At 42.7% G+C, this 21,125-nt stretch overlaps 1 protein-coding gene across 2 annotated transcripts in view; it reads left to right on the top strand.

Moving 5' to 3' along the window:
• DNAH7 (dynein axonemal heavy chain 7) overlaps window positions 1-21,125 on the top strand; it is a 564,416-nt gene that overhangs the window by 284,731 nt on the left and 258,560 nt on the right. The gene's annotated exons all lie outside the window — the stretch shown is intronic.

The following is a 21,125-nucleotide window of genomic DNA, read 5'->3' as shown; positions in this document are numbered from 1 at the left end:
TTCTTTTTTTGTTTTTTTTTGTTTAGTAAAGTAAAACTTCATAACATTCAGGAGATAAAATAGAATAAGGACAATAGTTTTGAAATAAAACGTATTACATTCTAAGCTTTCCGTAACATCCCATAATGGTTGTACTTGCCTTGTGTACACAAAAGTAGAGTATAGCTAATTGTCTCTTCATTTAGAGCAGGAGTGCACAGACTATGGTCTGGGGGCCAGATTCGGCCCTCAATACCAGTCTGTGTGGTCCCCAAACCAAATAGACTGAAAAATGTTTGACTGGCAGGTTAAAGGGGTTATCTGAGAAATGTTCTAAAATAAATTAATAAAATAAATAAATAATACACATTTAAATATTAAACATTTTTCTAAACACCTTCATTTAGCAAAAAGGTAAGCTTTATCTACTGTCAGGATTCAAAGATGGAAGCTGCCGTCAATCACACCCTGTCCTAGATTTCAGTCTGGCTCCACTCCTCCAAGTCCTGTCAGGCTCACTGAACAGGGAAATTCATGGTCAGGAAACCTGGTAGGATGCTGTTCTGACTTGTCCTCTGTCTCCTGCCTCATGCAGCCAGTCCTGAGATCTAAGACAGGTTGTGATTGAGGGCAGCTGCCATCTTTGAGTCCTGATAGTAGGTAAAGCTTAACTTTTTGCTAAATTAAGGTATTTAGAAAAATGTTTAATATTTAAATATGTATTATTAATTTTAATTATTTTAGCACATTTCTCGGAGAACCACTTTAACTATATGTGAGCAGCCACAGATAGATGACTAGTGGCGGCAGCTGAGGAGCAGGGACTGCCAAGTGCTAATGGTGCCCTGTGTAGGCCTCTGGACGCCTCATCCATCAGGAGTATTGGGTCTCATCATCTGTTTGACACTCCAGAAAGAAGTATGTGAATTAGACAGGTGGCCTCTGTGTCTGCGGCTTGCTCCACTGTAGTTTATGGGAGTTCTGAAACATTAGGCAGTGAGCACACAAACAAGATCTTTTGTAGAGAGCCATGTGCTTGACTCTTTAGGGCCTATTCATACAGATTTAAAGGGAACCTGTCACCCCCCCCCAGGGCGTTTTTAAGTAAAAGAGCCACCTTCAGCAGCACTAAGGCTGCATTCTGTGAAGGTGGCTTTTATGTTTAGCATCCCTAGGAATGCTGAATTAATCACTTTTATAACTTTGGCGCCATACCTCTGTTGAGTTCGGGAGGTATGTCTTCTCCCCTGGACTCAGCTGCCTCGCAGCCGACCATCATCCCACCAGGCGCCGCCTCCTCTCTGTCTTGACGTCACGGCGTATAGCCGAGGCCCCAGATTCCGCCCCGAAGTGTGTTTTGAATCTGGCCCCTGCGCAGTGGAGTGGATCACCGTGCTCCATTGAAGATAGTGCCGAAGTCTCGCAAGACAACAAATCTCGCAAGACTTCGGCACTATCTTCAATGGAGCACGGTGATCCGCTCCACTGCGCAGGGGCCAGATTCATAACACACTGCGGGGCGGGGTCTTCTGGGGCTTCTTCTACACGAAGGCGCCGTGACATCAAGACAGAGAGGAGGCGGCGCCCGGTGGGATGATGGACGGCTGCAAGGCGCTTGAGTCAGGGAGAAATCATACCTCCCGGACTCAATGGAGGTATGGTGCCAAATTTTTAAAAGTGATTATTTCAGCATTCCTAGGGATGCTAAACATAAGAGCCACCTTCACAGAATGCAGCTTTAGTGCTGCACAAGGTGGCTCTTTTACTTAAAAACGCCCTGGGGGGTGACAGGTTCCCTTTAACAAGTATTTAGAAGCAGATTTTACTGCAAATCCTATTAGTTTTACTGGGAAATGTTCAAAACAATGTGAAAAAAAACTTTTCTGTGTACACTAAAGGAGCTTTCCCCATTCAAATCAGCAGGAAACTTATTCAAAGAGTATTTTTTTTTTAAACTCTTTTTATCGAAAGATTCCACAAAATAATATAACAGGCATGTGACATTTCAGTGTAAAATCAGAGTAATCCATCAAATCATCATCCACAATATCAATGATAAAATCATACTTTCAATGACAAAACAAACAAATAAAATAAGTAAAATAGAACATTAAACACAATGTATTCTCAGCAGCATTGCACCATCAACCAAGAGTTCTTTATCAAGGTTCTGAGTATGTAACAGTTCAGGTTATAATAAGCAAATATTCCTGAGTCCACATATAGCATCACGTTCATGCACTGAAAAAGAGAAACCTCAGGGATTATATCTCGCGGTTGAAGAAATCACAGCACCAGTGGCTAGGTGTGTCAAGGGTGAATTGCACCTCTTTTCCTGTATAATATGTTCTCATATGGAATTATATGGTTAACTAATTTTTTTCACTGATTGATTGAAGGAGACTTTCCCCCCATCCGCCTCAGCGCTATCGCTTTCCTAGCCATAAACAGAGCCTCTCTGAGAAATATTCTGTCATAATGAGTCCACATTTCTTCATCCACAACACCCAACACACACAGTTCTGGACTACATTCAACAGGTATCCCAAGGATCTGTTAGAATCTGTTTAGTTTGTTACTATCCGCCATTTTCTTGTGGAGTTCTGGCTTCTGGTCTTTTTCCTCTGGTGCTGGGTTTTTCTTGGGTCAGGTGTTTGTTTCTCTCTTTATTAACCAGCACCTGCCTCCCAGTCCTTGCTGGACAACAGTGTTAATCTGCTTGAGCTCTAGCTTGGTGCTTTGCTTTGTCTTCTGTTTGCGTTATTTGTGCAGTGCTGGTACCTCTGGTTCTGCTTGACTTAGTTTCTGTTTTCGATTGGTTTCTGCAGCCTTCTCTCTGTTTTCTATTAGGAGGTGACCCGTTTTTGTACCCAGTCCTTAGTTCTTTTAGGGAACCCCTTCCCCTTATCTATAGGTCTTCGCTTGAGATTAACCTAGGGTCGTCGGTGGGTCTATTAGCAAGGAATGGGTCGCCCACTCCATCATAGTGCTTCAGCCTAGTCATAGTGCAGGGTCAGTTTTCCCCCTTCTACTTTAGTCCCCCGAGGAAGCCAACCACGCGAAACGTGCGTCGGGGCTAGTGGCGTTCTCTGTCTGCCGGGCTCCCTTATCTTCCCACATGGGTAAGCAGATGATCGATTTCTTGACTGAATGAGTAAGTGTTTCTCACGGGGTATAATTAGCACGTGCATTTCCTCCCCTATGGAGAACTGCACAGGCATTCTCTTTTTGTTCTGGTTTTGTGATCACCTGCCATTAATAACATCAATAGAAGGGTTTCCTGACATTCATTGACGCCATTCGTTAAATCCCCCCCATTGCATCTTGTCAGGTATTTGTTTTTTTGGGCTTGATGCCCGTATGTATTTATTGTTGTTTATTATATGTAAGTGAGATTTGTGTAATAAAAGTTATAAGTTTTTATATACTTTACCTACCATCTGTGTATGTCTCACTTCATTTACTTATAGTTAATTATGTTTGAGGGTATACTCCTTGTTCTCTATAGGATTAATACTTTAGTCCTTTGTTGCAGATCTGTAACAGTATCCTTTCTAGTGTAAAAATCACATCCTTCCAATATCTTCTTATAAGTCTACAATCCCAAATGAGATGCCAAAAATCCGCTCCCTCCTCCCCACATCTATGACATTCATTAATTACTCTTCTACCGAATTTATGAAATCTACTCGGGGTTAAATAGGATTGGTGGAATATATATAATTGAATTAATTTGTTATTTGTCGCTGGGGACACCATCGTATGCGCTTCCAGTGCTTCATTCCACTGGTCATCAGTGGGGATTAGGTGCCTCCATTTAACCTCCACAGTCAACTGGTAGAAACAATTTTGGAATTTAACAAAAAAGTATACAGAGAGGAAATCACACCTGTAGGTCCCTGAGTTGACAATATTCCTATTAGTGGATATCTAGATATTCGCATTCTAGGAAGTTGGAATTGGTACATTATGGCATGTCTCAGCTGTAGATATCTATAAAAATCCCTATAAGGGATTCCAAATTTTATATGAAATTGTTCAAATGATAACAAAATGTGATTTTCAAAAATCTGATTGAGTGTTGTTATATTATATTGTTTCCAGAAACCTGGGTCTTGTAAGTTTTGGAGTTGCAAAAATTCAGGATTATCCTATATCCAAGTCTCCCCGACCTGGTCAGAAAACTTTAAAATATGCTTACTTTCCCGCCAAACCTGTACTGCTAAACTAAACTATGTACAAACAGCAGGCCCCGTGGTGGTCTGTATGAGCCCTCCAATATTGTCCATGGTGTGTGTCCCCCCAGAAAATGAATTAGATGAGCCTCTGCGTTATTGAGCTTATCATGGATTAGCCAATATTTTAAGTATCGTAGTTGGCCAGCTAGATAATATAGAAAAAGTTCAGATACCACATATCCACCCTCTCTTTTGGGCCTTTGTAAGGAACCAATATTTACTTTAGGCCTAGAGGAGCCCCATATAAACACTGCCATTAAGCTATGCATTTTCTTAAAGAAGCCCTTAGGGACTTTGATTGATGTATGTTTCAACATATATAAACACTTTGGGAGGATTATCATTTTAATAAGTTCAATTCTGCCCGCTACAGATAGGGGGAGTCGAGACCATATCTCAAACTTTTTTTTCATCATATCCTCGAGGGGGTATATATTGTCTTCAAGATCTTTAATTGGATTTTGGTTAATTTCAATGCCCAAATACTTAAATTTTTGTACTACTTTTAAGCCAAACAACACGGGTACTGTTATATTATCCACTATTGACATAACTACCGATTTGCTCCAATTAATTTTAAGACCCGACAATTCTCCAAAGCAGTTACTAAGGTCAATCGCTCTAGGAAGGGACTGTCCAATCTTATCCAGGAAGAGCACCAAGTCATCAGCATATCATCCTACCTTATCCACCCTAGAATTTATGTCAATTCCCTCCACCAAATGATCTTGTCTAATTTTAAGTGCAATTGGTTCAATCACCAGTGCAAAGAGCATTGGGGATAGTGGGCAGCCCTGTCTGGTCCCCCTACTCAGATTGAAATATTCCGATAATACACCATTTACCAGTATATTAGCTCTCGGCATGTGATATAACAATTTAATCCATTTGCAAAATTTAAGAGAGAAACCAAATTTCAGAAGCACCAGTTGCAAGAATTTGCACTCTAATGAATCAAAGGCCTTTGCAGTATCTAAAGAGGCTATGTCCCAAGGTCTTTTATATTTATGGCTTATCTGCGTCAGAACTTGCACCCTTCTAATATTAGAGGAGGTAGATCTTCCTGGCATAAAACCAGTTTGGTCCTCATGTATAATGCCCAGTATTACTGCCTTCAGTCTATTAGCAATAAGTTTCGTAAGAATTTTATAGCCAGTATTGAGCAAGGATATGGGACGATAAGAACTATGCTCCTCAGCTGGCTTGTCAGGCTTTGGAATCACCACAATAGTGGCATCATAAAAGGATTGGGGGAGAGAGTGTCCTGCAAGTGCTTCAGAAAGGGTCTACAACAGAACTGGCCCCAACTGGTCTAAATATCTTTTATATAGCTCCGTGGGCATATTCAAAGAGTATTTTGATGTGTATTTAGGAGTAGAATCTATTTCTAAATCCTCTTAAAAAAAATCAGTGTGGACGTACCAAGAAGCTACATTTCCACCAGGGCTGATGTTAGGGGTAGGAAAACTAGGCATTTGCCTAGGACCCCCATTCCCCCAGGGGAACCCAGCCAGTGGAATGTTGCTCTAGTAGCGGCACATCACGCGGCTGCTATGGGGCCCGTGAGTCAGGGGGGCTCGATGCCAGCAACATCTCTGTTCCCCCCTCATTGCGCATTCAACTATCAGCATCATAGATGCCGATATAGTTGAAATCAGTGATGGAGGAGAGAGCGTTTGGTGACACTCACTCTCCCATCATTCATTTTCTGCTTCTGACATAGCGGGTTGTTATGAACTGGTGGCCTAGGAGCAGCATGGACGAGCTCTGGAGTAGGTGGCCTCTATACTGACCGCAGACCCTGAACTTAACACATCAACTAGAAGTAGCCGTGGGATGTTCCTGTCACTCCCTAGACACCTCGTCACGGCCGGAGGACTAATTACCCCTAAAGAAAGAAATAGGAATACTATCTTGCCTCAGAGAAAATTCCCAAAGGAAAGGCAGCCCCCCACAAATATTGACTGTGAGAGGATAGGGAAATTACAAACGCAGACTGAAAACAGAATTTAGCAAAGGAGGCCACGCTACCTAGAAAGAAAAGACAGGACAGAGTACTGTGCGGTCAGTATAAAAAATACTACAAAATCCACCACAGAGAATACAAAAAACTTCACACCTAACTAAAGGCATGGAGGGTAACTCTGTGACTCCAGAGCTTCCAACTTGACTGAATAAATCTTTACACAGACAAAGCTGGACAAGAAAAAACATAGCAATTCACAGAACTATTAAGTCCACCGCATGTGGACTGCAAAAACAGAGCCAGGACTTATCTTTGATGATTTGGACAATCCAGAAGGAGAACCAAGCAGAGATGTGGATCCCTAGAAAACAATGGACAACTGGCACTCACTAAAGGAAGGAGCCAGACTAAATAGCCCCGTCCAAAGTGGAAGCAGCTGATGACTGTTGTGAAGGACAAACAGCAGCACTACCACTTATAACCACCGGAGGGAGCCCAAGAGCAGAACCCACAACAGAATTCACAACAGTACCCTCCCCTTGAGGAGGGCTCACCGAACCCTCACTAGAGCCCCCAGGCCGATCCGGACGAGCCAAATGGAAGGCACGAACCAAATCGTCATCATGAACATCGGAGGCAACAACCCAAGAATTATCTTCCTGGCCATAACCCTTCCACTTGACAAGATACTGAAGCCTCCGTCTAGAAAAACGAGAATCCAAGATCTTCTCCACAACATACTCCAACTCCCCATCAATCAACACCGGGGCAGGAGGATCAACAGAGGGAACCACGGGCACCACATATTTCCGCAACAAAGATCTATGAAAAACATTATGGATGGAAAAAGAGGCTGGAAGGGCCAAACGAAAAGACACTGGATTGGTAATCTCAGAAATCCTATAAGGACCAATAAACCGAGGCTTGAACTTCGGGGAAGAAACCTTCATAGGAACATGACGAGAAGACAACCAGACCAAATCCCCAACCCAAAGCCGGGAACCCACACACCGACAATGGTTGGCAAAACGCTGAGCCTCCTCCTGAGACAACAGCAAATTGTCCACAACATGAGCCTGTCAACCACAGAGTCCACCCCAGGACAATCAGAAGACTCAACCTGCCCTGAAGAAAAACGAGGATGAAACCCAGAATTACAAAAGAATGGTGACACCAAGGTAGCAGAACTAGCCCGATTATTAAGGGCAAACTCGGCCAATGGCAAGAAAGCCACCCAATCATCCTGATCGGCAGACACAAAGCATCTCAAATAAGTTTCCAAAGTCTGGTTAGTTCGCTCGGTTTGGCCGTTTGTCTGAGGATGAAATGCGGAAGAAAAAGACAAATCAATGCCCAGCTTTGCACAAAAGGACCGCCAAAACCTAGAAACAAACTGGGAACCTCTATCGCACACAATATTCTCCGGAATGCCATGCAAACGAACCACATGCTGAAAAAACAACGGAACCAACTCAGAAGAGGAAGGCAACTTAGGCAAAGGTACCAAATGAACCATCTTAGAAAACCGGTCACAAACCACCCAGATAACAGACATCCTCTGGGAAACAGGAAGATCCAAAATAAAATCCATAGAAATATGCGTCCAAGGCCTCTCAGGGACCGGCAAAGGCAAAAGCAACCCACTGGCGCGGGAGCAGCAAGGTTTGGCCCACGCACAAGTCCCACAGGACTGCACAAAAGAACGCACATCCCGTGACAAAGAAGGCCACCAAAAGGACCTACTAACCAAATCTCTGGTACCAAAAATCCCAGGATGGCCAGCCAACACCGAACAGTGAACCTCAGAAATCACTTTACTAGTCCATCTGTCAGGAACAAACAGTTTCCCCGCTGGACAGCGATCAGGTTTATCAGCTTGAAACTCCTGAAGAGCCCGTCGCAAATCAGGGGAGATGGCAGAAAGAATCACCCCCTCCTTAAGAATACCAACCGGCTCAAGAATCCCAGGGGAATCAGGCAAGAAACTCCTAGAGAGGGCATCAGCCTTAACATTCTTAGAAACTGGAAGATACGAGACAACAAAATCAAAACGGGAGAAAAACAGGGACCATCGGGCCTGTCTAGGATTCAGCCGTTTGGCAGACTCGAGGTAAATCAGATTCTTATGATCGGTCAAGACCACAATACGGTGCTTGGCCCCCTCAAGCCAATGTCGCCACTCCTCAAATGCCCACTTCATAGCCAACAACTCATGATTGCCGACATCATAATTGCGTTCCGCAGGCGAAAACTTTCGAGAAAAGAAGGCACACGGTTTCATCAAGGAACCATCAGAATTCCTCTGAGACAAAACGGCCCCTGCCCCAATCTCAGAAGCGTCAACCTCAACCTGAAAAGGAAGAGAAACATCCGGCTGACGCAACACAGGGGCAGAAGTAAATCGGCGCTTAAGCTCCTGAAAGGCAGAAATGGCCTCAGAGGACCAATTAGCTACATCAGCGCCCTTCCTCGTCAAATCGGTCAGGGGTTTAACCACACTGGAGAAGTTGGCAATGAAACGGCGATAAAAATTAGCAAAGCCCAAAAATTTCTGAAGGCTCTTCACGGCTGTGGGCTGGATCCAATCATGAATGGCCTGAACCTTAGCCGGATCCATTTCTATAGATGATGGAGAAAAAATGAAGCCCAAAAAAGAAACCTTCTGTACTCCAAAGAGGCACTTAGAACCCCTTCACAAACAAGGCATTGTCACGAAGGACCTGAAATACCATCCTAACTTGTTTCACATGAGACTCCCAATCATCATCTGAAAAAATCAAAATATCATCCAAATATACAATCATGAATTTATCAAGATAATTCCGAAAAATATCATGCATGAAGGACTGAAACACAGATGGGGCATTAGAGAGTCCGAATGGCATCACAAGATACTCAAAATGGCCCTCGGGCGTATTAAACGCAGTTTTCCATTCGTCACCCTGCTTAATACGAACCAGATTATATGCCCCTCGAAGGTCAACCTTAGTAAACCAACTAGCCCCCTTAATTCTGGCAAACAAATCAAAAAGCAAAGGCAAAGGGTATTGGAATTTGACCGTGATCTTATTCAAGAGGCGATAATCAATACAGGGTCTCAAGGAGCCATCCTTCTTGGCAACAAAAAAAAAACCTGCTCCTAATGGAGAAGAAGATGGCCGAATATGCCCCTTCTCCAAAGACTCCTTTACATAGCTCCGCATGGCGGCATGTTCAGGCACAGACAGGTTGAAAAGTCGGCCCTTAGGAAACTTACAGCCTGGAATCAAATCAATAGCACAATCACAGTTCCTATGCGGTGGAAGGGAACTGGACTTGGGCTCATCGAAAACATCCTGGAAATCTGACAGAAACTCATTTCAGAGTTTCAGAAGAGGGGGAGGAGGAAATTGACATCAGAGGAACGTCATCGTGAACCCCCTGACAACCCCAACTAGTCAGACATAGTTTTCCAATCCAACACCGGATTATATACCTGTAACCATGGAAACCCCAGCACAACAGCATCATGCAAATTATGTAACACCAGAAAGCGACAATCTTCCTGATGGGCTGGCGCCATGCACATGGTTAACTGTGTCCAAAACTGAGGTTTATTTTTAGCCAATGGTGTAGCATCAATCCCCCTCAAAGGGATAGGACTCCGCAAAGGCTGTAAGGAAAAACCACAACGTCTGGCAAATTCTAAGTCCATTAAATTTAAAGCGGCGCCTGAATCCACAAATGCCATGACAGAGAATGATGATAATGAGCAGATCAGGGTCACAGATAACAGAAATTTAGGTTGTACAGTACTGATAGTAACGGAATTAGCGATTCTCTTGGCACGCTTAGGGCAATCAGAAATAACATGAGCAGAAATGCTGCAGTAAAAGCACAACCTATTCTGACGTCTGAATACTTGGCATTCCGCTCTAGACACAATCCTATCACACTGCATAGTCTCAGGACTCCGCTCGGAAGACAACGCCATAGTGTGCACAACTCTGCGCTCACGCAAGCGCCAATCAATTTGAATGGCCAGAGACATAGAATCACTCAGACCTGCAGGTGTGGGGAACCCCACCATAACATCTTTAACAGATTCAGAAAGACTCTTTCTGAAAATTGCCGCCAAAGCATCCTCATTCCACTTAGTAAGCACAGACCATTTTCTGAATTTCTGGCAATATGACTCTGCCGCTTCTTGACCCTGACACAGGGCCAAAAGTGTTTTCTCAGCATGCTCTACAGAGTTAGGTTCATCATACAATAACCCAAGCGCCTGAAAAAAGGTGTCTACATTAAGCAAGGCCGGATTCCCAGATTCCAGGGAAAATGCCCAATCCTGCGGGTCACCACGCAACAGAGAAATGACAATTTTTACCTGCTGGATGGGATCACCAGAGGAACGGGGCTTCAGAGCAAAAAACAGTTTACAGTTATTTTTAAAGCTCAAAAATTTGGACCTGTCCCCGAAGAACAGATCGGGGGTAGGAATTCTAGGCTCTAAAACAGGAGTCTGCACGATATAATCAGAAATACCCTATACTCTAGCAGCAAGTTGATCCACCCGAGAAGCAAGTCCCTGAACATCCATGTCAACGCCTAACTCCTGAGCCACCCAGAAGTGAAGAGGGAAAAAAAAACACAACAGAGTACAGAAAAATAAATGGCTCAGCACTTTCTTTCCCTTCTTTTGAGATGCAGTTAACTCATTGTTGGCCAGTTGTACTGTTATGAACTGGTGGCCTAGGAGCAGCATGGACGAGCTCTGGAGTAGGTGGCCTCTATACTGACCGCAGACCCTGAACTTAACACATCAACTAGAAGTAGCCGTGGGATGTTCCTGTCACTCCCTAGACACCTCGTCACGCCTGGAGGACTAATTACCCCTAAAGAAAGAAACAGGAATACTATCTTGCCTCAGAGAAAATTCCCAAAGGAAAGGCAGCCCCCCACAAATATTGACTGTGAGAGGAGAGGGAAATTACAAACGCAGACTGAAAACAGAATTTAGCAAAGGAGGCCACGCTACCTAGAAAGAAAAGACAGGACAGAGTACTGTGCGGTCAGTATAAAAAATACTACAAAATCCACCACAGAGAATACAAAAAACTTCACACCTAACTAAAGGCATGGAGGGTAACTCTGTGACTCCAGAGCTTCCAACTTGACTGAATAAATCTTTACACAGACAAAGCTGGACAAGAAAAAACATAGCAATTCACAGAACTATTAAGTCCACCGCATGTGGACTGCAAAAACAGAGCCAGGACTTATCTTTGATGATTTGGACAATCCAGAAGGAGAAACCAAGCAGAGATGTGGATCCCTAGAAAACAATGGACAACTGGCACTCACTAAAGGAAGGAGCCAGACTAAATAGCCCCGTCCAAAGTGGAAGCAGCTGATGACTGTTGTGAAGGACAAACAGCAGCACTACCACTTATAACCACCGGAGGGAGCCCAAGAGCAGAACCCACAACAGAATTCACAACAGCGGGTGCAATGACATCACTTCATTGCATGCCACGTTTTGGCGATCAGTGGAACTGCTGAGTAGATATACTGCAGAGACCGGAGCCGTGGGGCAATGGGGAGAGGTGAGTATGTATTTATTTTTATATCAGTGATTACGTGTTGGCCATAATCCTGAAGTAATATGTTGTTTCCATTATACTATATGGGGACTGCATTATGCTTTATGGGGCTGCATTATACTCTATGATGCTGCATTATACTCTATGGAGGGCTACGTTATACTCTATAGGGGCTGCATTATACTCTATAAGGGCTGCATTATACTCTATAAGGGCTGCATTATACTTTTTAAGGCTGCATTATACTCTATGGAGGGCTACATTATACTCTATGGGGGCTGCATTATAATCTATGGGAGCTGCATTATACTCTATGAGGGCTGTTTTATACTCTATCAAGGACTATAGGGAGTGCATTATACTCTGTACTTTATGGAGGCTGTATTATACTCTGTGTACTATATGGAGGCTGCATTATAATCAACAAGGACTATTGGGAGTGCATTATACTTTAAAGGGGCTGCATTATACTGTATGGAGGACTATGAGGAATGCATTATACGGCTTGGAGGACTATGGGGAATGCATTATACTATGTGAAGGACTATGGGTGCATTATACTTTGAGGAGTGCATTGTAATATATGGAGGCCTATGGGGGCACATTATACAATATATGGAGGACTATAGGGAGTTAATCATACTGTATGGAGGACTATGAGTTGCATTATACTATATGGAAGACTATTGGGTGCATTATATTAGATGGAGGGATATGAAATGCATTATACTAAATTGAAGACTATCGGAAGTGTATTGTAGTACATGAAGGACTATGGGGAGAGCATTGTACTATATGGAGGACTATGGGAAATACATTACACTATATGGAGGACTATTAAGTGTGCATTATGCTAAATGTAGGACTATGGGACATACATTATACTATATGGAGGACTATGGGAAGTATATTATGCTATATGGAGGACTGGCGTATAGTAAATGTGGTGCCAATATTCAAAAAGGGGACAAAAACTGAACTCGGAATTATAGGCCAGTAAGCTTAACCTCTACTGCGGGTAAAATCCTCGAGGGCATTCTATGGGATGCTATGCTGGAGTATCTGAAGAGGAATAACCTCATGACCCAATATCAACATGGGTTTACTAGGGACCATTCCTGTCAGACTAATCTGATCAATTTCTATGAAGAGGTAAGTTCCGGACTGAACCAAGTGAACCCAGTGGACATAGTGTATATGGACTTTTCAAAAGCTTTTGATACGGTGCCACACAAAAGGTTGATACATAAAATGAGAATAATGGGTATAGGGGAAAATATGTGTAAGTGGGTTAAGAGCTGGCTCAGGGATAGGAAACAAAGGGTGGTTATTAATGGAGCACACTCTGACTGGGTCGCGGTTAGCAGTGGGGTACCACAGGGGTCAGTATTGGGCCCTCTTCTTTTTAACATATTTATTAATGACCTTGGAGGAGGCATACAAAGCAGAATTTCAATATTTGCAGATGACACTAAACTCTGCAGGGTAATCAATACAGAGGAGGACAATTTTATATTACAGGATGATTTATGTAAACTAGAAGCTTGGGCTGATAAATGGCAAATGAGCTTTAATGGGGATAAATGTAAGGCCATGCACTTGGGTAGAAGTAATAAGATGTATAACTATGTGCTTAATTCTAAAACTCTGGGCAAAACCGTCAATGAAAAAGACCTGGGTGTATGGGTGGATGACAAACTCACATTTAGTGGCCAGTGTCAGGCAGCTGCTACAAAGGCAAATAAAATAAAGGGATGCATTAAAAGAGGCATAGATGCTCATGAGGAGAACATAATTTTACCTCTATACAAGTCAACAGTTCGACCACACTTAGAATACTGTGTACAGTTCTGGTCTCCGGTGTATAAGAAAGACAAAGCTGAACTAGAACAGGTGCAGAGAAGAGCGACCAAGGTTATTAGAGGACTGCAATACCAAGATAGGTTATTACACTTGGGGCTATTTAGTTTGGAAAACGAAGGCTAAGGGGTGATCTTATTTTAATGTATAAATATATGAGGGGACAGTACAAAGACCTTTCTGATGATCTCTTTAATCATAGACCTGAGACAGGGACAAGGGGGCATCCTCTATGACTGGAGGAAAGATGGTTTAAGCATAATAACAGACACGGATTCTTTACTGTAAGAGCAGTGAGACTATGGAACTCTCTGCCGTATGATGTTGTAATGAGTGATTCATTATTTAAATTTAAGAGGGGACTGGATGCCTGTCTTGAAAAGTATAATGTTACAGGTTATATATACTAGAATCCTTGATAGGGCGTTCATCCAGGGAACTAGTCTGATTGCCATATGTGGAGTCGGGAATTTTTTTCCCCAATGTGGAGCTTACTCTTTGCCACATGGGTTTTGTTTTGCCTTCCTCTGGATCAACATGTTAGGGCATGTTAGGTTAGGGTATTGGTTGAACTAGATGGACTTAAAGTCTTCCTTCAACCTTAATAACTATGTAACTATGTTACTATGTGGAGTGTATTATACAATATGGAGGACTATGGGGCACATTATACTATATGGAGGACTATGAGGTGTGCATTATACTATATGGAAGACTATGGAGTGCATTATACTAAACGAGCAAAATGGTGCCTATTCATTGAGTGATTAGATGTTTATGCCGCAACAGAATTCATTGTTCTCAGCAGCACATCTCCCAGGGAAAACTGCAGATATGTTGCTAATAAAATGATACTGTATCAGGACAGATTGATCTACTAGTGATCATTCAGTGCCCATCATTCTTCTTCAGATGTAAAGAGGCCAGGAAACAAGCGTGGAAAGACTTCAATATTGTCGATCACGCTCGTTTAACGGCCAGAACTCAGTGCATGTAAATACAGCCTAAATATTTCTGTGTGATGGTGCAATATGTGAGCATTTCGGGCCCTATTTTGGCCCAGGGCCCCACTTTGTCTAAAACTGGCCCTGATCCCCACAATGGGTATTTGGTGACAGGCATTGTTCACGAGGTGACAGTGCTCTTCATGAATCTATCTATTTATCTATCTCTCATATAAAATTTTACTTGTACAAACTTTAAATCAGAGGTGACATGTGCAGACAATTTCAGACGTTACTGAGCAATACATTATTCAACAATTCAAATACATTATTCAAACAACATATATATACACTGCTCAAAAAAATAAAGGGAACACTAAAATCCCACATCCTAGATATCACTGAATGAAATATTCCAGTTGTAAATCTTTATTCATTACATAGTGGAATGTGTTGAGAACAATAAAACCTAAAAATAATCTACGTAAATCACAACTAATATCCCACGGAGGTCTGGAGTTGGAATGAGGCTCAAAATCAAAGTACAAAATGAAGTTACAGGCTGATCCAACTTCAGTGGAAATGCCTCAATACGAGGAAATGATGCTCAGTAGTGTGTGTGGCCTCCACGTGCCTATATGACCTTCCTACAAAGCCTGGGCATGCTCCTGATGAGGCAGCGGATGGTCTCCTGAAGGATCTCCTCCAAGACCTAGACTAAAGCATCCGCCAACTCCTGGACAGTCTGTGGTGCAATGTGACGTTGGTGGATGGTGCGAGACATGATGTCCCAGATGTGTTCAATTAGATTCAGGTCTGGGGAACAGGCGGGCCAGTGCATAGCTTCAATGGCTTCATCTTGCAGGAACTGCTGACATACTCCAGCCACATGAGGTCTGGCATTGTCCTGCATTAGGAGGAACCCAGGGCCAACCGCACCAGCATATTCTCTCAAAAGGCATCTGAGGATCTCATCTCGGTACCTAATGGCAGTCAGGCTGCCTCTGGCGAGCATTTGGAGGGCTGTGCGGCCCTCCAAAGAAATGCCACCCCACACCATTACTGACCCACTGCCAAACCGGTCATGCTCAAGGATGTTGCAGGCAGCAGATCACTCTCCAAGGTGTCTCCAGACTCTGTCACGTCTGTCACATTATACTCTATAAGGGCTGCATTATACTCTATAAGGGCTGCATTATACTTTTTAAGGCTGCATTATACTCTATGGAGGGCTACATTATACTCTATGGGGGCTGCATTATAATCTATGGGAGCTGCATTATACTCTGAGGGCTGTTTTATACTCTATCAAGGACTATAGGGAGTGCATTATACTCTGTACTTTATGGAGGCTGTATTATACTCTGTGTACTATATGGAGGCTGCATTATAATCAACAAGGACTATTGGGAGTGCATTATACTTTAAAGGGGCTGCATTATACTGTATGGAGGACTATGAGGAATGCATTATACGGCTTGGAGGACTATGGGGAATGCATTATACTATGTGAAGGACTATGGGTGCATTATACTTTGAGGAGTGCATTGTAATATATGGAGGCCTATGGGGGCACATTATACAATATATGGAGGACTATAGGGAGTTAATCATACTGTATGGAGGACTATGAGTTGCATTATACTATATGGAAGACTATTGGGTGCATTATATTAGATGGAGGGATATGAAATGCATTATACTAAATTGAAGACTATCGGAAGTGTATTGTAGTACATGAAGGACTATGGGGAGAGCATTATACTATATGGAGGACTATGGGAAATACATTACACTATATGGAGGACTATTAAGTGTGCATTATGCTAAATGTAGGACTATGGGACATACATTATACTATATGGAGGACTATGGGAAGTATATTATGCTATATGGAGGACTGGCGTATAGTAAATGTGGTGCCAATATTCAAAAAGGGGACAAAAACTGAACTCGGAATTATAGGCCAGTAAGCTTAACCTCTACTGCGGGTAAAATCCTCGAGGGCATTCTATGGGATGCTATGCTGGAGTATCTGAAGAGGAATAACCTCATGACCCAATATCAACATGGGTTTACTAGGGACCATTCCTGTCAGACTAATCTGATCAATTTCTATGAAGAGGTAAGTTCCGGACTGAACCAAGTGAACCCAGTGGACATAGTGTATATGGACTTTTCAAAAGCTTTTGATACGGTGCCACACAAAAGGTTGATACATAAAATGAGAATAATGGGTATAGGGGAAAATATGTGTAAGTGGGTTAAGAGCTGGCTCAGGGATAGGAAACAAAGGGTGGTTATTAATGGAGCACACTCTGACTGGGTCGCGGTTAGCAGTGGGGTACCACAGGGGTCAGTATTGGGCCCTCTTCTTTTTAACATATTTATTAATGACCTTGGAGGAGGCATACAAAGCAGAATTTCAATATTTGCAGATGACACTAAACTCTGCAGGGTAATCAATACAGAGGAGGACAATTTTATATTACAGGATGATTTATGTAAACTAGAAGCTTGGGCTGATAAATGGCAAATGAGCTTTAATGGGGATAAATGTAAGGCCATGCACTTGGGTAGAAGTAATAAGATGTATAACTATGTGCTTAATTCTAAAACTCTGGGCAAAACCGTCAATGAAAAAGACCTGGGTGTATGGGTGGATGACAAACTCACATTTAGTGGCCAGTGTCAGGCAGCTGCTACAAAGGCAAATAAAATAAAGGGATGCATTAAAAGAGGCATAGATGCTCATGAGGAGAACATAATTTTACCTCTATACAAGTCAACAGTTCGACCACACTTAGAATACTGTGTACAGTTCTGGTCTCCGGTGTATAAGAAAGACAAAGCTGAACTAGAACAGGTGCAGAGAAGAGCGACCAAGGTTATTAGAGGACTGCAATACCAAGATAGGTTATTACACTTGGGGCTATTTAGTTTGGAAAACGAAGGCTAAGGGGTGATCTTATTTTAATGTATAAATATATGAGGGGACAGTACAAAGACCTTTCTGATGATCTCTTTAATCATAGACCTGAGACAGGGACAAGGGGGCATCCTCTATGACTGGAGGAAAGATGGTTTAAGCATAATAACAGACACGGATTCTTTACTGTAAGAGCAGTGAGACTATGGAACTCTCTGCCGTATGATGTTGTAATGAGTGATTCATTATTTAAATTTAAGAGGGGACTGGATGCCTGTCTTGAAAAGTATAATGTTACAGGTTATATATACTAGAATCCTTGATAGGGCGTTCATCCAGGGAACTAGTCTGATTGCCATATGTGGAGTCGGGAATTTTTTTCCCCAATGTGGAGCGTACTCTTTGCCACATGGGTTTTGTTTTGCCTTCCTCTGGATCAACATGTTAGGGCATGTTAGGTTAGGGTATTGGTTGAACTAGATGGACTTAAAGTCTTCCTTCAACCTTAATAACTATGTAACTATGTTACTATGTGGAGTGTATTATACAATATGGAGGACTATGGGGCACATTATACTATATGGAGGACTATGAGGTGTGCATTATACTATATGGAAGACTATGGAGTGCATTATACTAAACGAGCAAAATGGTGCCTATTCATTGAGTGATTAGATGTTTATGCCGCAACAGAATTCATTGTTCTCAGCAGCACATCTCCCAGGGAAAACTGCAGATATGTTGCTAATAAAATGATACTGTATCAGGACAGATTGATCTACTAGTGATCATTCAGTGCCCATCATTCTTCTTCAGATGTAAAGAGGCCAGGAAACAAGCGTGGAAAGACTTCAATATTGTCGATCACGCTCGTTTAACGGCCAGAACTCAGTGCATGTAAATACAGCCTAAATATTTCTGTGTGATGGTGCAATATGTGAGCATTTCGGGCCCTATTTTGGCCCAGGGCCCCACTTTGTCTAAAACTGGCCCTGATCCCCACAATGGGTATTTGGTGACAGGCATTGTTCACGAGGTGACAGTGCTCTTCATGAATCTATCTATTTATCTATCTCTCATATAAAATTTTACTTGTACAAACTTTAAATCAGAGGTGACATGTGCAGACAATTTCAGACGTTACTGAGCAATACATTATTCAACAATTCAAATACATTATTCAAACAACATATATATACACTGCTCAAAAAAATAAAGGGAACACTAAAATCCCACATCCTAGATATCACTGAATGAAATATTCCAGTTGTAAATCTTTATTCATTACATAGTGGAATGTGTTGAGAACAATAAAACCTAAAAATAATCTACGTAAATCACAACTAATATCCCACGGAGGTCTGGAGTTGGAATGAGGCTCAAAATCAAAGTACAAAATGAAGTTACAGGCTGATCCAACTTCAGTGGAAATGCCTCAATACGAGGAAATGATGCTCAGTAGTGTGTGTGGCCTCCACGTGCCTATATGACCTTCCTACAAAGCCTGGGCATGCTCCTGATGAGGCAGCGGATGGTCTCCTGAAGGATCTCCTCCAAGACCTAGACTAAAGCATCCGCCAACTCCTGGACAGTCTGTGGTGCAATGTGACGTTGGTGGATGGTGCGAGACATGATGTCCCAGATGTGTTCAATTAGATTCAGGTCTGGGGAACAGGCGGGCCAGTGCATAGCTTCAATGGCTTCATCTTGCAGGAACTGCTGACATACTCCAGCCACATGAGGTCTGGCATTGTCCTGCATTAGGAGGAACCCAGGGCCAACCGCACCAGCATATTCTCTCAAAAGGCATCTGAGGATCTCATCTCGGTACCTAATGGCAGTCAGGCTGCCTCTGGCGAGCATTTGGAGGGCTGTGCGGCCCTCCAAAGAAATGCCACCCCACACCATTACTGACCCACTGCCAAACCGGTCATGCTCAAGGATGTTGCAGGCAGCAGATCACTCTCCAAGGTGTCTCCAGACTCTGTCACGTCTGTCACATGTGCTCAGTGTGCACCTCCTTTCATCTGTGAAGAGCACAGGGCGCCAGTGACGAATTAGCCAATCCTGGTGTTCTGTGGCAAATGCCAAGCGTCCTGCATGGTGTTGGGCTGTGAGCACAACCCCCATATGTGGATGTTGGGCACTCAGACCATCCTCATGGAGTTGGTTTCTAACCGTTTGTGCAGACACATGCACATTTGTGGCCTGCTGTAGGTCATTTTGGAGGGCTCTGGCAGTGCTCCTCCTGTTCCTCCTTGCACAAAGGCTGAGGTAGCGGTCCTGCTGCTAGGTTGTTGCCCTCCTACGGCCCTCTCCACTTCTCCTGGTGTACTGGCCTGTCTACTGGTAGTGCCTCCAGCCTCTGGACACTACACTGACAGACACAGCAAACCTTCTTGCCACAGCTCTCATTGATGTGCTATCCTGCACTACCTGAGACACTTGTGTGTGTTGTAGAGTCTGTCTCATGCTACCACGAGTGTGAAAGCACAACCAACATTCAAAAGTGACCAAAACATCAGCCAGAAAGCATTGGTACTGAGATGTGGTGTGTGGTCTCCACCTGCCGAACCACTCCTTTTATTGAGTGTGTCTTGATAATTGCCAATAATTTCCATCTGTTGTCTATTCCATTGGCGTAACAGCATGTGAAATTGATTGTCAAACAGTGTTGTTTCCTAAGTGGACAGTTTGATTTCACAGAAGTTTGATTTACTTGGAGTTATATTCTGTTGTTTAAGTGTTTCCTATATTTTTTTGAGCAGTGTATATATACTGTATAAATTGTGTATGTATATATATATATATATATATATATATATATATATATATATATATATATATATATATATATATATATATATATCTGTAATATAAGAAAAAATGGAACGGCACATATCCAATAAGTGGGTGTACAAGTCTCCACTTCCAATACTTGCTCCAATCCAGATAAAGTGCAAAAAAGTTTTGGTGTTATTCATATTCTCTGAAAGAAGGCCAAGAAAGCAAGATTTCTGCCGGGGTATGTATACTTTTGAGCACAACTGTATGCCTCCTCTTCTCTACATACATACATCAACCCCACCTTAACACAAAATACCAAGAATTGTTTGTCCATTGTCTCTAACATCATGTCCTCTCTCTATCTGAAACTGAATCTCTCCAAAACTGAACTTCTTGTGTTTCTTCCCTCTACTAACCTAGCTCTACCTGATAATGAAATTACCTTGGAGGATTCAACCATAGCTCCCAAACAGTACGCCTGCTGCTTTGGGGTTATATTTGACAGAGAACTTTCCTTTATTCCCTATATCCAATCGCTCACTCACTCATGTTGTCTGAATCTTAAAAACATCTACAAAATCTGACCTTTTCTCACCTTTAAAATTGCTGAAACTCCTTCTGTTGCCCTTATTCATTCTCGTCTGGACTATTGAAACTCTATTCTGATTGGTCTCCCTTTTACTAAACTCTCTCCTCTCCAATCCGTCCTGAATGCGGCAGCCAGGGTTGTATTTCTGTCCAGCTGCTTCTCCGATGCCTCCACCTTGTGCCAGACATTACACTGGTTGCCCATTCACTACAGAAAAAATATAAACTCATATCTCTCACCTACAAATCCCT

This window comes from Ranitomeya variabilis, chromosome 7, assembly GCF_051348905.1.
Source record: "Ranitomeya variabilis isolate aRanVar5 chromosome 7, aRanVar5.hap1, whole genome shotgun sequence".
Lineage (NCBI taxonomy): Eukaryota > Metazoa > Chordata > Amphibia > Anura > Dendrobatidae > Ranitomeya > Ranitomeya variabilis.
This window is presented reverse-complemented; position numbering and strand designations above follow the sequence as displayed.